Raw genomic sequence first — 17,372 nt, 5'->3', positions numbered from 1 at the left:
TATTTTGCTTACTGCTATGTATGTCCATGCCGCTGCAGGAGCCAAAGCTCTGTATTAAAATTTCTGAATCTTTCAAACCTCTATACATATATATGGTTGCCAATAGTCATATCCCATGTATGACTTTAGAAAACCTGAAATATCATTTGTGGTTCCTGGCCCTCATGCAGTCGCTTAAATCTTGTGAATAAAAAACTAAAACAGTCACTACAGTGAATCTACCTAATGGTTTTCTGCTGTGTAGTTGCTCTTCTAAACAGCTTCCCGTATGAGAAAACCAACTGTGAATTTACCTGAAGTTGCTCGCACCCTGGGTTGAGCTATGCACAGCTCTGTTTAAAAAGAATAGCTAGATGCAGTCATTGGGTTGAACCACATACTACTATTTTCATGCCCCACAGCTAATTGGCTGCAAATAATAATCATCCTGCAGTCAAATAGTCTTTGCATGGGCTAGAATTGCGAATTAATAAAATGCAAAGAAATATAAGCTACAAGATAAATTACTTATGTAATAAAAAGAGTTCTATTCTAAGGTGTGTAATTGAAGCAGAAGACAGAGAATTACGTTGAATAACGTATATTCACGAAAGGACATCTCAAAGAAACGGAAAGTTGACCTACAATATCTATTGAAAATACAGACAGTAAATACGCTTATCAAATGCAGTAAAGTTATGTTGAGAGCGTCACAAGAATAGTAATAGAATCCCGAAACTAAATAGTCGTCAAAGATACGGGAAAACTATGTCCATCTCATGAAAGCAACACACGAAATATTCGCCAGTTCAAAATATTTCAACAGACTGATTCACGAATTAACGAACAATACAAAGAATAGCAACTCATATTCTTTCTTTTCTCAGTTCCATAATTCGAGCGGAAAAAGCTAGAGTACTATACTGGAGTACACTCAAGCTTCTCGAAATATATATCCCTTCAGAAGTTAAAGTATGATATGGTCGTTCACCACCCAGACTCATATCACCTACTTGATGAAATACCACATGATATCACAGGCAGGTCTGCCTCCTTCAAGAACTAGCCACTAACTGTGTAGAACAGCTCCTTTGAGCTCTTCACCAGAAAAGTGTCAATCTCCACTTGTCTTCAGTGGTGTCCCACCACTGTCTAATTATCATTGACTGAAGGCCATCCTCACCAAGATATACATCATTCTTAAGCTCCACAGACATGATTTGATTCAACCTAACCACTTCCCACTCTAAACTAATATATTATAAAAATATTCTATATATCATAAAAATATTCTATCACACACAGTTTATTCACAATCATTACAAATAAAGGTTTGGTCATAAGTAAATAAAGCAGTATTCTTTTACAAGTGCACTTATGTTTATTGACAACAGATTGTCAGTATATCAGGGTGATCCATCTGAAGTTTTGGATGAGATTATCTCGAAAACTATACATCGGGTAAAAATAGTGGGTAAGAGAAGTTCGTAAGCTCAAAAGGGAACATCAAATGATACTACACGTGACCCCCAGTCCTCACCCCCTTTGGGTGGGGCTGGGGGCAACTTTTAAATCTTAAATGGAAACCCCCATTTTTTATTGCAGATACGGATTCTCCATAAAAAAGTAATCAAGTTTAGTCTGAAACATTTTTCAAACCACTGAAAAATGGTGCTGAAATCGAGAAAAACGTAAAATTGGGGAAGAACTCTGACTTATTTAGACTGATCCGAGAACGTCGCATCAAATCGATACAAAATGTGCACCAATTCCTTCATTACGACAAATTAAGTTTTTTTTCTTTTTTTTGTAAAATGCATCTTACCCGCCTCAGTTTTTCGTAGAATGAGGCGGAATGGTATTAAAATCTCGTTAGGGAACGCTTCACAATTGCATTACTCATCCGACTGTGGCGCTACCGTGGCCAAACTGCGAACTATGGCTCAGTATAATGGTCGGTGCAATGCGATCAGATGTCACTTAACTTTCAGATTGTGAATTGTAAACATCAACGGACGAAAGTAAATTATTCTTTAACGAAACATTGCTCACTATCCTCCTACAGAGATTGTTGAAATGATGTTAATTTTAGGTGAATGCCATAACAATTATGCTGCAGCTGCGCAGCTGTATGCGGATCGTTTCCCAAACAGACGACATCCAAGTGAACACATTATTCGAAATTGCACTCAATGAGCTCGAAATGGATACTGCACTGCCCACCTCGTCATCGCGAATACAATGAAAATGCTGCCGTACCCTTATCGTTCTCGCCTGTGTTCAACTGGATCCTGAAATTAGTAGCCGTGCAATTCAGAGACAAACTGAAATACCGAAATCAAGTGTTTTGACGATTTTGAAAGCATATAAATATCATGTGTATTGTATCACACTGACACAGGCATTAACGCCGAAAGATATGCAAATATAAGTGCATTTCTGCCAGTGGGCCTTGGAAATGATAATAGATGTCAATGGTTTTTTTTAGATACGTTATGTTCACTGATGAAGCCACATTCAAAAACAATGACGAATTAAATCGCCATGATTGTCATTATTGGTCCCCAGTCATTCCACGCTGGCACAGACCCATTGACAATCAACACAAACGATCGTTAACTACGTCCATGTCGTTGTTCCTGGGTAATTCTGAACATAGGATACAGTACATTTAAAAAAATGTTTTAGCCAAAACTTGATTACTTTTTTATGAATAATACAAATCTGTAATAAAAACTGGTGGTTTCCATTTAAGATTTAAAAGTTGCCCCCCACCTCACCCAAAGGTGTGGGCCCTGGAGGTCACGTGTGGTATCATTTGATGTCCCCCTTTGAGCTTACAAACTTGGTAGCCCTGCGCCTTCTATACGGACGTCTGAGTCACAGCTGTCGTACAAGATAAGTAATTTAAGTAGTAATAAACTGTTTTTAACACCTTAAACTAATTTATTACGTTAATTATAGTGCTCTTCAAGCGTACCATTAAAGGTTTTTGTCTTACTCGCGTATCTTCACAGTAATCACGTAAAGTTCGTTTTGTTTACATATCGCGGCCAGGCCGAACTTTTGAGCTTTCAGATTAAACTTCATACCGCAATTTTAAGTGCATTTACTGATAGTTTAGTGTGCTAAATACGTTTGCTGCCCCTTTATATCTGTAGAGTATTGTCATCTCTTAAGTAATTTCCAGTAATAAACTTCTGAATCACTGTTTACATTGTCGCGAGTAGGCATAATTTTTCGTACACGTATTTTCATTGTTTTCCAGTAACTTAATTGTCTTTCTGTCACTAAAATCGATTTGTAACGTGAGTGTAAAGTGCCTGACATGCCGTAGAATCGTTAGCTCCGGGGTCTGGTGTGATGGATGTAGTAACTTTTTCATTGGGGCGATTGTAGTTGCGTGGGAATTGGGAAAATGAGCGAGACTCATCAGTGGCTCTGTAGACTATGCAGTAGAGATAGAAAGATTGTGGAACAGGAGGGGAAAATTGCTGCCCTTCAGGCTGAGTTAGATGAGGCTAGGCGAGAACTGGGCAGGTTAAGGGGGAGAAGGATAAACAGGGGTGGGAAGTGGCAACAGGCATAAGGAACAGGCCAAGAAAGTCTTCTGACAGCTTTGTTATTAATGTACAAAATAGGTTTTACCTGTTGCCTCAGTCAGAAACTGATGACCCTGTCACAGAAGCATATGTAGACAGGGCTCAACAAGCTTTCAGCAGCAAATTGATGCAGGGAAGTCTGCAAAGAAAAAGAAAGTCTTATTGCTAGGTAGTTCGCATCCTAGGGGTTGGGCCAACTTCTGCAGGATGAATTAGGGTCAGAATACCAGGTCAATGGTTCAAATGGCTCTGAGCACTATGGGACTTAACATCTGAGGTCATCAGTCCCCTAGAACTTAGAACTACTTAAACCTAACAAACCTAAGGACATCACACAGATCCATGCCCATTCGAACCTGCGACTGGAGCGGTCGCGCGATTCCAGACTGAAGCGCCTAGAACCGCTCGGCCACACCGGCCGGCAATACCAGGTCACAAGTTTTTTCAAACCTAGTGCTGGACTGGGGCAGGTTACAGAGGATTTAGGTTCACTATGTAGAGGCTTTAATAAGGAAGATACCGTGGTTATTGTGGGTGGGCCGGGCAACAGTATTGACAGAGATCCGGGGTACAGCATAGAATGTGACCTGGCAAAGATTGCATCAACATTGAGTCATACCAGTGTTGGGTTTGTGTCGGTTCTGGAGCGCCACGACTGACCTCATTTGAGCTCTTCTGTCAGGAGAGTTAATTTGGAGTTGGAACGGCTACTTGGATCTGGTGCCGGGTCACACATTGGTGTGGTTCCTGTTGATTCACTCTGTAGGTGGGACTATACTAGACATGGCCTACACCTCAACAAGAAAGGGCAGGGTAAACTGGCTGGGCTGATAGCAGGAAATTTAAACGGGTGAGGAACTACATCTCATGGTGGAAACTCTTTTTTACTGTAGGATCAGTGTCCAGTGGGAAACTCAGCCAGGCAAGTACTAAAGATGTTAAAAATGTTCAAGATACTCACAAAAGTAAAGTGAAAAATAATGTTAGTATATTTCATCAAAATATTGGGGGATTGAAGCATAAAATTGATGAGCTGCTGCTTTGTTTAGAAGATATAGAAACTGAGAATGTAATAGATGCACATTGTCACTGATATGCAAAAGGTCAGCATCAATGGGTACAAATTAGCTGCACATGTAAGAAGAGATAGTATGATGAGAGGAGGAGTTGCCATATATGTCAAAAGCTTCCACAGTGTAAAAAATTTAGAAACTAAAAAATTTTGTGTAGAGCAACGTATGGAAGCATGTGCCACTGAACTAAAACTAAATGATGGCACTTTCATAATTTTAACAGTGTATAGGTCCCCCTCAGGGAATTTCCAGCTATTTCTAGAAAACTTGGATGCTTTGTATTGCTATCTGTCAGACAGGGGGAAGCAACTTATCATTTGTGGGGATTTCAATGTTGATTCCCTGGAAGAGTGTAATAGGAAGAATGACCTTGTAGTATTACTCAGTTCTTTCAGTTTGAGCTCCGCCATTGATTTTCCTACTCGGATAACAAAGAACAGCAGGCCATTGATAGATAACTTTTGTATAGACCAAGATCAGTTTAAGGACATAAATGCTTATCCTGTTGAGAATGGTCTTTCAGATCATGGTGCACAGATAGTTACAGTACATGACATAGCTCCATGCAGTATATCAAATCAGAATTTCAAAGCAGTGCATTCAATTAACAATATAAATATTGCAAACTTTAGGGAAAGCCTACAGCAGCTAGACTGGGATGAAGTGTATGAGGAACCCGATGCAAACTTGAAATATAACTTATTTCACGATACATTTTAAGGGTATTTGAAAATTGTTTTCCCAAGAAAATAGTTAAACATAATTCCAAGAAAACATATAAAAAACCTTGGCTAACTAAACGAATAAGAATATGTTGCAACTGTAAAAGAGAACTGTATCTAACAGCAAGAGGGAGTACTGCCCCCAAAATTGTTCAATATTATAAAAACTATTGTGCGGTACTAAGAAAAGTTATTAAAAAGTCCAGAAGCATGTGTATCATGTCTGAGATCAGTAACTCTGATAATAAAATTAAAGCAATTTGGAATATTATTGAAAGGGAAACAGGGCAACCAAGAGCAAAGGAAGACTTTAGTGCCATAAAACTGAATGACAAGTGTACTAACAAACAATCAGAAATTGAAAATATTTTCAATAATCATATTTTAAATGTGGTGGAGACAATAGGATCTAGGTCTTCACTAGAAGAGGCAAGGCTATTAATAGAAGAGGCCATACCTGTGCAGTTTGAAACAACTGTATTTCCACCAACCTCTCCCTCTGAAATCAGTAAAATAATAAACTCACTGAAAAGTAAAAGCTCTTACGGAATTGATGGCATTTCCAGCAAGGTACTTAAAGCTTGTCCCCCACAGATAAGTAGTATTCTCTGCCACGTATGTAATACATCTACATCTACATTGATACTCCGCAAGCCACCCAACGGTGTGTGGCGGAGGGCACTTTACGTGCCACTGTCATTACCTCCCTTTCCTGTTCCAGTCGCGTATGGTTCGCGGGAAGAACAACTGTCTGAAAGCCTCCCTGCGCGCTCTAATCTCTCTAATTTTACATTCGTGATCTCCTCGGGAGGTATAAGTAGGGGGAAGCAATATATTCGATACCTCATCCAGAAACGCACCCTCTCGAAACCTGGACAGCAAGCTACACCGCGATGCAGAGCGCCTCCCTTGCAGAGTCTGCCACTTGAGTTTATTAAACATCTCCGTAACGCTATCACGCTTACCAAATAACCCTATGACGAAACGCGCCGCTCTTCTTTGGATCTTCTCTATCTCCTCCGTCAGACCGATCTGGTACGGATCCCACACTGATGAGCAATACTCAAGTATAGGTCGAACGAGTGTTTTGTAAGCCACCTCCTTTGTTGATGGACTACATTTTCTAAGCACTCTCCCAATGAATCTCAACCTGGTACCCGCTTACCAACAATTAATTTTATATGATCATTCCACTTCAAATCGTTCCGCACGCATACTCCCAGATATTTTACAGAAGTAACTGCTACCAGTGTTTGTTCCGCTATCATATAATCATACAATAAAGGATCCTTCTTTCTATGTATTCGCAATACATTACATTTGTCTATGTTAAGGGTCAGTTGCCACTCCCTGCACCAAGTGCCTATCCGCTGCAGATCTTCCTGCATTTCGCTACAATTTTCTAATGCTGCAACTTCTCTGTATACTACAGCATCATCCGCGAAAAGCCGCATGGAACTTCCGACACTATCTACTAGGTCATTTATACATATTGTGAAAAGCAATGCCCGCATCTCGTGGTCGTGCGGTAGCGTTCTCGCTTCCCACGCCCGGGTTCCCGGGTTCGATTCCCGGCGGGGTCAGGGATTTTCTCTGCCTCGTGATGGCTGGGTGTTGTGTGCTGTCCTTAGGTTAGTTAGGTTTAAGTAGTTCTAAGTTCTAGGGGACCGATGACCATAGATGTTAAGTCCCATAGTGCTCAGAGCCATTTGAACCATTTTTTTGAAAAGCAATGGTCCCATAACACTCCTCTGTGGCACGCCAGAGGTTACTTTAACGTCTGTAGACGTCTCTCCATTGATAACAACATGCTGTGTTCTGTTTGCTAAAAACTCTTCAATCCAGCCACACAGCTGGTCTGATATTCCGTAGGCTCTTACTTTGTTTATCAGGCGACAGTGCGGAACTGTATCGAACGCCTTCCGGAAGTCAAGAAAAATAGCATCTACCTGGGAGCCTGTATCTAATATTTTCTGGGTCTCATGAACAAATAAGGCGAGTTGGGTCTCACACGATCGCTGTTTCCGGAATCCATGTTGATTCCTACATAGTAGATTCTGGGTTTCCAGAAATGACATGATACGCGAGCAAAAAACATATTCTAAAATTCTACAAGAGATCGACGTAAGAGATATAGGTCTATAGTTTTGCGCATCTGCTCGACGACCCTTCTTGAAGACTGGGACTATCTGTGCTCTTTTCCAATCATTTGGAACCCTCCGTTTCTCTGGAGACTTGCGGTACACGGCTGTTAGAAGGGGGGCAAGTTCTTTCGCGTACTCTGTGTAGAATCGAATTGGTATCCCGTCAGGTCCAGTGGACTTTCCTCTATTGAGTGATTCCAGTTGCTTTTCTATTCCTTGGACACTTATTTCGATGTCAGCCATTTTTTCGTTTGTGCGAGGATTTAGAGAAGGAACTGCAGTGCGGTCTTCCTCTGTGAAACAGCTTTGGAAAAAGGTGTTTAGTATTTCACCTTTACGCGTGTCATCCTCTGTTTCAATGCCATCATCATCCCGTAGTGTCTGGATATGCTGTTTCGAGACACTTACTGATTTAACGTAAGACCAGAACTTCCTAGGATTTTCTGTCAAGTCGGTACATAGAATTTCACTTTCGAATTCAATGAACGCTTCACGCATAGCCTTCCTTACGCTAACTTTGACATCGTTTAGCTTCTGTTTGTCTGAGAGGTTTTGGCTGCGTTTAAACTTGGAGTGGAGCTCTCTTTGCTTTCGCAGTAGTTTCCTAACTTTGTTGTTGTACCACGGTGGGTTTTTCCCGTCCCTCACAGTTTTACTCGGCACGTACCTGTCTAAAACGCATTTTACGATTGCCTTGAACTTTTTCCATAAACACTCAACATTGTCAGTGTCGGAACAGAAATTTTCGTTTTGATCTGTTAGGTAGTCTGAAATCTGCCTTCTATTACTCTTGCTAAACAGATAAACCTTCCTCCCTTTTTTTATATTCCTATTAACTTCCATATTCAGGGATGCTGCAACGGCCTTATGATCACTGATTCCCTGTTCTGTACATACAGAGTCGAAAAGTTCGGGTCTGTTTGTTATCAGTAGGTCCAAGATGTTATCTCCACGAGTCGGTTCTCTGTTTAATTGCTCGAGGTAATTTTCGGATAGTGCACTCAGTATAATGTCACTCGATGCTCTGTCCCTACCACCCGTCCTAAACATCTGAGTGTCCCAGTCTATATCTGGTAAATTCAAATCTCCACCTAAGACTATAACATGCTGAGAAAATTTATGTGAAATGTATTCCAAATTTTCTCTCAGTTGTTCTGCCACTAATGCTGCTGAGTCGGGAGGTCGGTAAAAGGAGCCAATTATTAACCTAGTTCGGTTGTTTAGTGTAACCTCCACCCATAATAATTCACAGGAACTATCCACTTCTACTTCACTACAGGATAAACTACTACTAACAGCGACGAACACTCCACAACCGGTTGCATGCAATCTATCCTTTCTAAACACCGTCTGTACCTTTGTAAAAATTTCGGCAGAATTTATCTCTGGCTTAAGCCAGCTTTCTGTACCTATAACGATTTCAGCTTCGGTGCTTTCTATCAGCGCTTGAAGTTCCGGTACTTTACCAATGCAGCTTCGACAGTTGACAATTACAATACCGATTGCTGCTTGGTCCCCGCATGTCCTGACTTTGCCCCGCACCCGTTGAGGCTGTTGCCCTTTCTGTACTTGCCCAAGGCCATCTAACCTAAAAAACCGCCCAGCCCACGCCACACAACCCCTGCTACCCGTGTAGCCGCATGTTGCGTGTAGTGGACTCCTGCTCTTTGGAGCAGGGTGTTTTCCCCTATAGACTGAAATATGCCACTGTAAAACCATTGCATAAAAAGGGGGATATGTCGGATGTCAACAACTATCGCCCACTCTTTTCTGACAGCTCTATCAAAAATTTTTGAGAAAGTAATGTATTCAAGAGTAGCCTCCGATATTTGTAAAAATAAAGTACTAACAAAATGTCAGTTTGGTTTTCAGAAAGGCTTTTCAACAGAAAATGCTATATATGCTTTCACTGATCAAATATTAAATGCTCTGAATAACCGGACATCACCCATTGGTATTTTTTGTGATCTCTTTGATTGTGTAAATCATGGAATTCTTTTAGATAACCTAAATCATTATGGTTTGAGGGGGGCAGTGCACAAATGGTTTAATTCATACTTAACTGAAAGAATTCAGAAAGTTGAAATAAGTGGTTCATGTAATGTTAAAACAACAGCTGATTCCACAAACTGGGGGGCTATCAAGTACGGGGTCCCACAGGATTCGGTCTTAGGTCCCTTACTGTTCTTGATATACATTAATGACTTACCATTCCACATTGATGAAGATGCAAAGTTAGTTCTTTTTGCTGATGTTACAAGTATAGTAATAACATCCAAAAACCAAGAACTAAGTGATGTAATTGTAAATGATGTTTTTCACAAAATTATTAAGTGGTTCTCAGCAAACGGACTCTCTTTAAATTTTGATAAAACACAGTATATACAGTTCTGTACAGTAAATGGCACAACTCCAGTAATAAATATAGACTTTGAACAGAAGTCTGTAGCTAAGGTAGAATTTTCAAAATTTTTAAGTGTGTCCATTGATGAGAGGTTAAACTGGAAGCAACACATTGGTGGTCTGCTGAAACATCTGAGTTCAGCTACGTATGCTATTAGGGTTATTGCAAATTTTGGTGATAAGAATCTCAGTAAATTAGCTTAAAATGCCTACTTTCATTCACTGCTTTCGTATGGCATCATATTCTGGCGTAATTCATCGTTAAGTAGAAAAGTATTCATTGCTCAAAAACGTGTAATTAGAATAATTGCTGGAGCCCACCCACGGTCATCCTGCAGACATCTATTAAAGGATCTAGGGATCCTCACAGTAACCTCACAGTATATATATATATATATATATATATATATATATATATATATATATATATATATATATACTTATGAAATTTGTTGTTAATAATCCAACCCAGTTCAAAAGTAATAGCAGCGTGCATAACTATAACACCAGGAGAAAGGATTATCTTCACTATGCAGGGTTAAATCTGACTTTGGCATAGAAAGGGGTAAATTATGCTGCCACAAAAGTCTTTGCTCACCTACCAAACACCATCAAAAGCCTGACAGATAGCCAACCAACATTTAAAAATAAATTAAAAGAATTTCTAGATGACAACTCCTTCTACTCATTGGCTGAATTTTAGATATAAATTAAGGGAGGGAAAAAATACAACTTAAACATTAGTGTCATGCAATATTTTGTGTAATGTAATATCTTGTACAGACATCTTTTATTAACCTGACATGTTCCACATCATTATGAAGTGTCGTATTCATTATCTATGGAACAAGTATTAATCTAATCTAATCTGTCTTACCCACTATATTTACCTGATGTATAGTTTTCGAGATAATCTTTATCCGAAACTTCAGATGGACCACCTTGTAGATTCCCTAATAGCCATATTTCAGCTTGTCTGAAACTCCACCATTTTTCCTGCATCTCTTGCACAAAGGCCATATGAGCAACAGCTGTCAAAATTCCCCGTACTGGGATTTACCTGCATTCATTCATGCTGCCCATCTTTGTATCTGACTTGCCTAGCCGGACGACCTGTGATGCACCCTCAGTTCTGGGGCCGAACAGCTAATCCTCAGTCGCACAAGGAAATTCACTTCCCCTCATACCAACTCCATGAGGCTAAACTGATCACCTAAATATGTGTAATGTTACAATCGTGAAACAGAACCTACAAATGAAGATACATTAAGATTCAAGTAGGAATCGACCAGCTCTCAAAAATTAAAACTAATCGGACTGAACTACACGTTTCTAATAAAATAAAAGTATATTTAAACAATCTGATCTAAGTGACAAGTTCCGTGAGACAGATTCTTCACAGTGGCCTGTAAATGAAGAAATCTACGTTCTACACCTAGTTACTAAAGTAATCTTTGTTACCTGTCAGATTGAGACAGGCATCAAATTCATGTAACACTGTACTAAATAATTTTTTTAAAAAAAGAAAGAAAAACAAGGAACAGAAGCTGTTTATACTTGAGATTGTCTCTGAGAATCCGCACAAGGTTCCAGACTGTCAAAGAATAAATTGTTTAAAAAATGTGATTTTCTCATCATGTTTGCCTCAGACATTTAGTAAATATTAAGTTTATTGGTTGCACTATTAAAGTTAATGTAACCATACAATATTAATAATTAACATATGCAGGTTGAAGATACGAATGAACATTTGGATTTGAACATGCTCACTAAGCAGATGCACTAACCACTACGCCACAGTGGTAACAGTGCCTTTTCACAACTGCTCGGAGTAACCTAGCATGCCTCCCTCCTCAGTTCAAGCTCCCATTTACACCTCAACCTATTTGATGTTCCCTCAAAATAGAACTGCATTGCAGAGGCTCTCCAACTATACTAGAATAGTACCTCAGCATTGAACAATGCTGTTCGAATTTAGGGGGGATACCAAGTGGTCTGAGGTGTGAATAGGAATTTGGATTGAGGAGGGAGGTGCGCAATGGTAGTCCATGCAGTTGTGCAAAGCCACTGCTGCAAGGGTGGTGTAGTAGCTAGCCCATCTGCCTAGTGAGATGGAGACCCATATTTGAATCCCAGACTTGGTACAAATTTTTATTTGTCGCTTCAGTCTGCATATATACCTAATAGAGGTTTGAGACTTGAGAAGGTCTCTGGAACCATATAGTTTAAGTTGGAAGAGTTTTCTGATAACAAAGCTACTTCCAAACAATGTATGTTGTGGTAAAAACTAAATATGATTTTCTGTCATTCTACGATCTTTCAAATGCAGAGGCATCCCTTTGCCTTTTCTTACTGAGTCGAAATAATGGGCAACTGATTTATGTGGGCAAAGAAACCAAACTATGGGATAGGTAGCACAAGAAAACAACCAAACTTGAAAAGTGCCTCCCTAAGTGTCATGTTTTATTTTTGGAAGAAATACGAAAATCGCATTTTTTATGTACGCTTTCTTTTCTTACAACAAAAAAATGATTAAAAGTTCCACAGCTGATCAAAATGACAAAGAGATGAGTAGATTTCTTTGTTTGCTGCCTGAAAAAATGTTTATATTACACACAACTTAATTTTGGGTAATGTATATAATTGTAAGAAAGTGGAAATGGAACTTAGAACAAATGACTACCCAAAAAATATCGAGACCGAGACGGGAACTAGACTGGCCATGACTATTACGGGAATGGGACTAGCCAAGATCAAAGTGAGCAGTGAACAACCATTCCTCCATGCCCTCAGTCCTTCTGTTCACTTTAGTGAATCGTTCCTTTCGAACCATTCATTCTTGAACCCATCTCTAGTGTTATACATTACAGTGCACATAATTTTAAGTTCTCACAACCACTTGCAAATCTGAAAGTATAAATATATCAATCAGTTTTTGGAACACAGGCGAAATGGATTGAAGAGAATGCCTCTATCATCGATCACTTTAAATAATTCCAAGCCGAAAAGACATTTCAATTCCAGCAGATTGTACATTTTTAAGGTGTTATCGTTCATAAATATCAGTTATACCAGAACAATGACTGCATAAGAACCCTGACTGAACGAGTACAACCATACTGTTCAAACAAGGTGAGTATATTGTTGTGTATACTCCATCCATCCTTATAACAACACTATCTTTACCACAGTATTTTATTGCCTTTTTGACATCTTGCTCATTTCGGTGTTTCACCATTTTCAAAGGATCTACAGTAAAATGGGTATATATGAGAAATATGTGATAACGTCGAAAATAGTAATTAACCACAACAAGTGAATGAAACTTAACGCTTACCCTAAAGTACGGGGTGTTCAATAAGTTTCTCCGCAGTGCCGTATGTTTATTAGCCACGCGTGCCGTATGGCGCAGTGAAATGCAAGTTATTAATTTATTGAATATTCATTTTTACTGAGATAAACGAAACAGTGGAATGTTGGGAGAGTCCACTTGAAGGGAAGTAACCCAGGCAGGCGAACAATCATACGGCACGTGTGACTAACAATCATACAGCACTGCAGAGAGACTTTTTGTACACCCTGTATAACACAGTATTTTATGGATAACAAACTGCAGAATACATCATTCTACATAGTGGTATTCAACCTGTTCACCACGACGCCCTGGTGCCCCACGAATGACCGCCTGGGGTACTGTGCATTTTTTTTTTTTTTCTGTTTGTAGTTAGTGACAAAGAAGACAGCTGTGGGAAATTTCATTTCTGGTGTTAACCCATATGGCCTCAGAGGAATTTCACTTCAGATATTGACCAGCCTGCATAAGCAGTCATAATCTTGAAGCCGAACTATGAAGCATCACACTTAGCACCAGCAGTGGTTGTAGTGTTTTCAACCAGTTTTAATCATGTTGTGACTTTTTCATAAAGTTGATAAAGGCGCCAAACTATAGAAAAGTTTTTAAATTGTCAAGCAGTAGTAGAAAGCCAGAAATTTCTGATGACAATAAGGAAAATGGTAATGAAGATGGGAAACACTAATATAGAAAATACTGTAGCTACTTAGATTGTAGTTTCACGTGAGCTGTTGTGAACGATGAAGAGTGTTGACAGTACGTTTTGTGTTTGGTAGTACTTTCTGTTGAATGTATACTACCTACAAAACTAAAGCGTCGCTTAGAAAATGTTCATAAGAATGACATGGTCAAACCACGAGAATATTTGTCTAGAAAATTGAATCAAAAGGAAAGAACAAAAATCATCATTTTTCTAAGCAGGCATAAATCTTGAATAAAGTACTTCTAATGTCTTACAATATAGCTTACTGAGTGGCAAAATGTAAGAAAGCGTATACAATTGCACATGGACTAATTCTGCTGTGTGCTACTGACATGGTGGCATTACTCTTGGAGAGTCCTTGGCAAAACAGCTTTTGCCCATTCCTTTGTCAGACACTTAAATTAGTCATCGAATTCAAGATTTAGGAGAAGATCTTTGTGAACAAATTATAGCAATGTTAGAGGGAAGGATTTTGGTTTACAGCTTGATGAGGCATTTGATAGCCACAGAGATAGTCATTTAATTTGCTGTGTGTGATCTGGTGATGAAAAAAGTAACAAATGCAGGTGCGACAGGCAAAGATCTGTTCGAAATAGTGGACAACTTTATGACAAAAAATCATAGTAACTGGACTCACTGTCTTGGTGTGTGTACTGATGGTGCGCAATCCATGTTGGGACATTACAGTGGTCTACAAGCAATTATCTGCGGCATAGCTCTTGATGATATGTGGACCCACTGCATCATTCACAGAGAAGGACTTGCTTCACAACATTTGAGTGTTGATCTGAATCAAGTACTGCAAACTCATCCTCAGAAATCAAGATCTTTTACTCAAGTGTGTCACGATATGGGCACTGAACAAACACCTCTCTTTTTTTAGCAGCACTCATTGGTCTGCAAGGGGCAATGTACACTGACGTGACAACAGTCATGGGATAGCGATATGCACATATACAGATGGCGGTGGTATCGTGCACACAAGGTATAAAAGGGCAGTGCATTGGCGGAGCTGTCATTTGTACACAGGTGATTCATGTGAATAGGTTTCCGACGTGATTATGGTGGCATGACGGAAGTTAACAGACTTTGAATGGGAAATGGTAGTTGAACCTGGACGCATGGGACATTCCATTTCGGAAATCGTTAGGGAATTCAATATTCCACGACAAACCGTCTCAAGAATGAGCCGAGAATACCAAATTTCAGGTATTACCTCTCACCACGGACAACGCAGTGGCCGACGGGCTTCACTTGACGACCGAGAGCAGCGGTGTTTGTGTAGAGTTATCAGTGCTAGCAGACAAGCAACAGTGCATGAAACAGCCACAGAAATCAATCTGGAACGTACGACTAACGTATCCGTAAGGACAGTGCGGCGAAATTTGGCGTTAATAGGCTACGGCAGCAGACGACCGACGCGACTGCCTTTACCAACAGCATTGCATCGCCTGCACCACCTCTCCTCGTCTCGTGGCAAAATCAATTGGATCCTAGACGACTGGTATACCGTGGTCTGGGCAGATAGAGTCCCGATTTCAGTCGGCAAGAGCTAATGGTAGGATTCGTGTGTGGCGCATACGACACGAAGCCATGAACCCAAGTTGTCAACGAGACACTGTGCAAGCTGGTGGTGGCTCCGTAATGGTGTGGGCTGTGTTTAAATGGGATGACTGATTCCTCTAGTCTAACTGAACCGATCGTGGTCTGGAAATGGTTAAGGTAAAGGCGCCAAATTTCGTCCCCCAGTCTGTTTTTGGCCTCTGAATACCATATCTTTAAATCAATTATACCCAAAAAATTATACAACACCATGAGCTTACACAGGGTATTTAGCTCAAAATATATCAGAAACGATTTGTTATCTTTACCGAAAAAAACTTCGAAAACAATGTGGTATTACCAAACTTGAGAAAGTGGTCCTATTTTCGTCCCCTGCTAACACGTCTTGTAAAAGAGGTATTAACAGTTTAAAAACAAGGTAATAATAATAAAGACATATTACAATATTTATTTATATTAGATACAGGTTACAAACGTTCATTTTTGGCACAAAAACTATTGATTAGCAACTGTACGATTGTTTTTTACCCTTCCATACAAGAGTCGCAAATAATTTTTTTTGTTCTTTGCTCTTCAGCACATTTCGTTTTGCCACACGGAACATTGAGTGCAACGTACCCATCTTCCCCCCATGATTGTCTTGAGAAAAGCGTTTTATGTGAGTGGGGCACTCCGCATCACCTTCATTATTCTCGCTTCCACCTTTTTTTTTAATCTCATTTTGTTCGTTTTCGTTCGTTGTATCTGCTCGGGGCGGACGTCGCAAGACACCCGTTTCAGTTCGTCGTTGATCCATTAACTCAAGGTTTTTTATTACAGAGGGCAGCTAACCCTCTGACCGAACACGCTGAGTTACCGTGCTGGCCTCTTGAATCTTGGTATGGGACATCACAATCGTCATCAAAGTCACTGGATATTTCCAGTTTTGTTTTCTTTTTTAATGGTAGCGTTACCGTTTCTGGCAGTGTCTTCGGAATTAGATCTAACCGTTTTCTCACATTGCAACTGGTTTTCTCTTGAGATTGTTAGAGTTTCATCTTGTACGGTGAGTTTGTTATAAGAGAAGCACTGCCTCGTCGCTTAGATGAAGATGAATGGCTAACAGGCACCCCTGCGATATCTCTTAGGCTAACTGCTGTTAACTGCGGCATCTATGTGATGCTTGAAGGTTGAGCGGCTGTAAAGACCGGCTGTATAGCTGTGCTTGTTGAGGTTTTTTTTTTTTTTCACGTTGGTCAGGAGATGAGGAGGCGTCAGCAATCACCGAAAAGTCTTCTGGGACAAACACATTTGGGTTTTAAGGCAGAGTCCCAGTTTTCTAAAACGATTCAAGGCAGTTTTTACAACCGCTGCCTTTTCATAGGCTTCACTGAATAGCTGTGCAATCTGCAGGTTACCAACAATCCCGTCAGGATGGTTAGACAGCCAATTTTCTATTGCCTCCGCATAAAATGTTTTAAAAGGAAACATGAACGACACATCGAGGGCTGCAGTTTTGAATTGGAGTGAGGAGGCAAGCAGACTATGGCAACACCATTATCACGAGCAATGTCAATAACATTCACATTGCGAGAATGTGAATAGTCTCCGTCCAATATCAACACAACAGGATCTTCCTTTGATGGTTTTACAATTGAAATGAAATGTCGAAACCATTTTTCGAAAAGATCACTTGTGATCCACCCAGACCCATTCGCTTCTCCTATTGACCCAGGTGGAGCTCCATCGACGAGTTCGTTCTTTATCAGCTTTCTTTGAAAAATCTTAAAGAGGAGGCACAAATGTACCTGATGCTGACATGCACGAAACAACCGTCACTAGTGCACTTCTC

Source organism: Schistocerca serialis, chromosome 3, assembly GCF_023864345.2.
Source record: "Schistocerca serialis cubense isolate TAMUIC-IGC-003099 chromosome 3, iqSchSeri2.2, whole genome shotgun sequence".
NCBI classification, from domain to species: Eukaryota; Metazoa; Arthropoda; class Insecta; order Orthoptera; family Acrididae; genus Schistocerca; species Schistocerca serialis.
This window is presented reverse-complemented; position numbering follows the sequence as displayed.